We start from the raw sequence: 5,803 nt of genomic DNA, 5'->3' as shown, positions 1-5,803 counted from the left end.
GTGCGCATAGAAACGCTTTATCACAGTGCGTGAGTGCCGCTTTGAGCTGTCTTGGGTTTAAATGGTTTAAAATTACTTTAATGTTTAAACTGACAAGACTTAAAACACGTGAGAATGAAAAACTTTCTTGAGGAAGCAGCACTGGCGTGATCGTTAAGATAGTTTTGGGGGGCTAAGGTGACAGATAGGGGGGCTGAAACCCACCTAGAAAGGGTTTTGAACCGCCCCTGGTATAGCGTGCGTAATTATACTGAAATATAAATATATAACCAGTTTACCTGATTCAATGTGATGGCTGAGCCTGTTTCTGAGATAACAACATGCCAATCCGTGGTTGGATTTCCGACACGACTAACCGTAAATCATTTTACACTGTCAATAAGCGTTACTGATACTGGAGCCAATTCTGCTCTAACTGTCGACTAGCAGTGGGAGTCAGATTGCCCCCTAGTGGATGGCTAAAGATTTGCTAACTCATATTCATAAATCCTCAAGGGAATGTCTCTGAATTAACTGATTCTCACACCCCCTTGACAGGTGCTGGCGCCCCACAGGTTGAAAACCCTTGTGCTAAATGAATACATATAAATCTAAACTATAGGCCTGAATTCTCAATTAAATTTAGCCGGTAGCAATTTGCATTCATCAAATAGACTTTCCTAATGTAAGTGGTATGACATTGTTTCCTCTGTCTCACTTATTTTGTGTGTGTGTGTGTGTGTGTGTTTGTGTGTCTGGGCAGAGTGTCTCCTGGGAAATGCTATCACCTGTATAATGGACTGAGGGCCAGCCTCCTGGTTAACTACCAGTTACCTGAGATCCAACGCACTCCACTGGAAGAGCTTTGCTTGACTTTGCTTTGCGGACACTCAGTCTGAGCATACTTCATTCACTAAAATGCATGGTTGAATTACCCCTCAGAGATTAACAAAAGTATCAATCAATCTAGCTATGTTTGAGTCACACTACACAGGTTTGGTGTCAGCAGTAGGTGTGTATACTGTTAAAATGCGTAAGAATCATGCTTGTTGGCAGTTCTCAGAGAGAGAGCTTCTCACTGCTGTGGTTTTAGGAAATTGGACTGAACATTTTCACTGGTGACTCATTCATGCTCTCCAACACACACACATTCTCTTCATTACACACACACTCTCAACCTCTTTCCCCTGAATCTGTGTGGCTCTAATGGGGCCTGAAGGCATAGGTTTCTCAAATAGTCTCCGGGGACTGTAATAAGCGAGCCCACAAACAAACTAATGGATTAAAAGGGACATTAATCACTGTCATTGTATCTGAGAGGCAGTGTAATCATGTAACGAGGCCTTTTAGCGGTGTCAATTACTGCTTATTTTCACCTCCACATGGCTGCCCAGTCCCAGTTCTCTCTGATGCTCAGCAGTACAGCGGGCACAAATAAATCTTCACTTTCATTTATGCACACAAAGCCTTGGGGTTCATATAATCATTTGTCTGCTTAGATTGTGAGAAGTTATTTATAACAGTGTGGTCTATCTCTCTCTCTTTTTCTATATATTTTTTATTTCAGATACTGAAGTTGGGACCCATTGCGTCTTTCCTGCGAAAAACCATGGACCCCCCCATCAGACAAAACGATAGAGCTGTCCATCACACACCTGGTGGACCTGGTGAGAGGCTAAAGTGAAGAAAGGGAAGAATAAATGATAGAATTGAAAAATAGGGTTGGATTCATAAGTAAGGGATAATTTACAGTCTTCCATTACCGTAAAATAAATAAGCGAAGCAGCTACATGGCTACTTAACAAGTAAATTAAATGGACATGAAAGATTACTTTGAGCGTTGAAAACTAGGTAAGGCATAATCTAAAGTCATTATCGCGAAATAAACCCTGAGGTGAAGGTTCCTGGAAACCACTTATTACCAATTCACTAATTAAATGGACATTAAATATTTATTTGAGTTGAACATACTTTTTGTAAGAGGAAAGAGTGAAGAGTGCTATAAGAAGTGTGAAACACAGGGACATAGGAAATCAATGGCTTAGCAGCAGCACAATATTTTTAAATATGTCTTTTTGAAGAGCCAACCTTTTCTCTTTTTGTGTCTTATAGAATGCTCTAGACCGGAATGAAGAGTTAACTCCATTAGGATTTCATCTCGCCCGAATGCCTGTGGAGTCTCACATAGGAAAAATGATTCTCTTCTGGGCTGTTTGGACCCTGTGCTTACTATTGCGGTCAGCCTTAGCTTTAAAGATCCCTTCTTCATACCGCTGGTACAAACACACCCTTTTACATGATCACAAGCGCTACACAATTTCTGGCAATATTGCTGACATGATTGCACAGACACTATTTGAAGAGCTGGATAATGACATCACTGAATCAATGATGAACTGACTTTAACTGAAAAACTGACTGTTTCCTGTTGTCCTCTTGTATTATCAACACACCTGTTTCCTGTTTAACACTGTAAAGCTGCTTTGACACAATCTGTATTGTATAAGGTGCTATATAAATAAAGGTGACTTGACACCCACCAATCAATCCCCCAGAGCATTTAGAGCAATCCCAGAGGGTGTTCTCTAATAAAGGCTTGTTTGACTGATGGATTCATTTATCTCAGAGAAAGGAGAAGATTTCGGACCAGAGGAGGAAAATGCTCTCCCAAAACTCTAGAAGTGATCATCTCACTATTGTCAATGCATTTTGGGTAAGTCTTAAAGAGTACATCTTCATTAAGAAGTCACTCTTAGATGTTAGGGGTGTGTCTGTATTTGTGACAATTCGTTTATTTATTTATTTTTTTTTTAGGGCTGGGAGGATGCTAAGAAACGGCAGCAGGTTTGAGAAGGAATACTGCTGGGAAAACTTCCTTTCTGCCAACACGCTACATGTCAGTCTTCACTCTCCACAAATCAAACAGTTAAACATAGAAGAGAAAATGAGACTCTTTGATATGCACTTAATAAACAAAAACCCATTTTGCTCGTTCCTACCAGAAGCTTCATAATATGAAGGGTCAGTTTGCGGAGCATCTTTTGGCAGCTGGCTTTGTGAATAGTAAGAACCCTAAAGAACTCTGACTTTACTTGTCCATCTAACAAAATATTTGTCCTTTATCCCAGCTGTCCACTTGCTCACATTGCTGTCTGCCATTTTGACTGCCATTACTGCTGGTATCTTTAAATATTTGAGCAGTCTGAGTGTGATGATTTTGTCAATCTAGCTTTGAAAAGAGATGAGCTCTTACTTTTCTAAACCAAAAATCTAAACATAAGGTTGACACAATTTCTCCCAAAAATACATAATTTACAAATATTTGACATTATTTAATGCATTTGGCATGTTCAGCTAACAGTGTACAACCATTTTTTATAACACTTAATTATCATATGTTGAATTTATACATTTACTATTGTTTAATGTTAATTTGTTCATAACTAATGTAAATTTATACAACTTGAAATGCTAGTATATGTAAAAAACTAACATTTATCTAGAGTAATAAAAGCTGTTAAAGCATGGTTTATTGTTAGTTCATGATACCTAATGCATATAAGAGGTCATTGTACTATAAAATGCAAAACACAATATTATACACCTTTATAATCGCTGGACCTGTCAGTCACTTCAGTTCAGTGACTGACTTCTGCACTCTTGCTAAAACTCCTGTCATAAACAATGCTGTTGTCTACACTGCACAATTAATCTCTTATTTACATTGTGTCTGCATTGTGTTATGATTAAAGGGGTGGTTGATTGCGATTTCACTTTTTTTAACGTTAGTGTGTAATGTTGCTGTTTGAGCATAAACAATATCTGCAAATTACAACGCTGAAAGTTCAATGCAAACGGAGATATCGTCTTTTAAATTTATGGCAGTTTAATGCCTACAAAAACGTCTCGTAGGGACTACAACGAGCTACTTCTCGGGTTTGTGATGTGTCAAACCAGATAAACCCCGCCCTTGGGAACATGCAACAAAGGGGGCGAGGCCAAGTTGCGCTGCTTTAGAGAAGAGGAAGAGTTGTTGCCATGCCGTCAAAACTAGGGGTGCACGAAAAAAATCTATTCATATATGAATCGCAATTCTGTCTTCTAACGATTCTAATGGATTCACAAGTTTCAAAATCAATGTTCTAATCCTGTTCCTCGTGTCCCCATTGCTCTTCACACGCTCTGCTCTGCATCTTTCTCTCTCTCTCTCTCTCTCTCATTCAGATCATCAGCTCACCAGCTCACTAGCTCAGCTCCAACAATGAACTGTTCCAATTATACACTTTATGTGTATAGACGGACAGATATTTTTCACATAGCTATGAGAAGCGTTAAACATGCATGTGGTTGCCCTGCTGTATTAAAGCTTTAATCAGGATAAAACAGTATACTGAAACATGAGCAGTAGCATTTACAAATAACAGCGTATCTAAAAGTATGAGACAACAACAAACAAAGAAACATACCATTAAGAGCCGTGCTTGCACAGGTTCTGCGGATCCTCTTCACTAATATTCTCTGGGTCTCAATCGGGCTCAAATTAATAAGCAATATTGATGACGCCATTGTTTACAATACAACCGGAGCACATGCCGCTGAGGCGAGGGGCGTGACGATTAGACACGCACTGACGGTTTAGTGTATCACAAAACACTGGGTCAGCTAACCAATCTGAGCCCAATGCGTATTTCTGAGGGAGGGGCTTCATAAAACCAGGAAATCATCAGCGCATTTATAGAAGAAGGGAGAGAGCGGTGTAGAATAAAGGTAAATTATGTGAAAAATAATGTTTTTTTTTTAATGAAGCATTAACACGTTAGACTTGCACCCCATAAACACAATCAAGCCTAGAAAAAAACCAGTCAACCACTTCTTTAAAGAATTCATGAGAGTGCAGAAATCTGGTTGCAATGGCAATATCACTGCAATCATGTGGCCAACAGACTGCGCCTGTGATTGGCTACAATGCTCAGCACTTCAACCTTTTATGCAGTAGTAGTAGATCTAAATATAATGCTGTAATCAACACTTTTCATGATTAGTTCATCTCTGTAGGTGTAATAGTTAAAACATAGCAATAGCAAAGTACCTTTAAAGGGGTCATATATGATGCGATTGCTTTGTAAAAATCGACGCGTTTCAGAAAGGCGGGGCATAGAGGAGAAACAATAATGTTTATTATTGTTATGCTTAAACCGCATAAAAACATTTCATTACACCAAATACACAAAATAATATTATTTTTAGCAACATCATATGACCCCTTTAAGGCAAGTCATTTCACTCAACAGCCATCTTTAAAATACCTTTTGGGCAGCTATTTCAGTTATGCAAGTACAGCTTATATCTCTTTGAATGGGGAAACATCAAATTCTCTAAAGCTGTTCACCAAGCTTATGAACCACTGCACCAAGCAGCTGCAGTGACGCAATGAATTTACTAATTAGCGATTGGCTCGTTTATTTAGAAAGCAGGACTATCCCGCTATATTGCACATTGCAGTCTTCCATTTATAAGTAATATGTGTGCACTGTCTTTGTGTATCTAAAGTGTTTGATAATGGTTATTTAATATGCAATGATGCTACCCAGTCATAGCAGTGGGCATTAAAGGGGTCATATGATGCGATTTAAATTTTTCCTTTCTCTTTGGAGTGTTACAAGCTCTTGGTGCATAAAGAAGATCTGTAAAGTTTCAAAGACTAAAGTCTCAAATCCAAAGAGATATTCTTTATAAAAGTTAAGAGTCAGCCACTCCTACCTAAAATGGCTCATTCTAACACGCCCCCACATATCTACATCACTATGTGGGAAGATTTGCATAA

At 38.8% G+C, this 5,803-nt stretch overlaps 1 pseudogene; it reads left to right on the top strand.

Moving 5' to 3' along the window:
- LOC107745423 (ATP-dependent RNA helicase DHX36-like) overlaps nt 1-5,803 on the top strand; it is a 56,310-nt pseudogene that overhangs the window by 41,231 nt on the left and 9,276 nt on the right.

The sequence above is a fragment of the Sinocyclocheilus rhinocerous genome, unplaced genomic scaffold (assembly GCF_001515625.1).
Source record: "Sinocyclocheilus rhinocerous isolate Xijiao unplaced genomic scaffold, SAMN03320098_v1.1 scaffold3242, whole genome shotgun sequence".
Taxonomy (NCBI): Eukaryota; Metazoa; Chordata; class Actinopteri; order Cypriniformes; family Cyprinidae; genus Sinocyclocheilus; species Sinocyclocheilus rhinocerous.
This window is presented reverse-complemented; position numbering and strand designations above follow the sequence as displayed.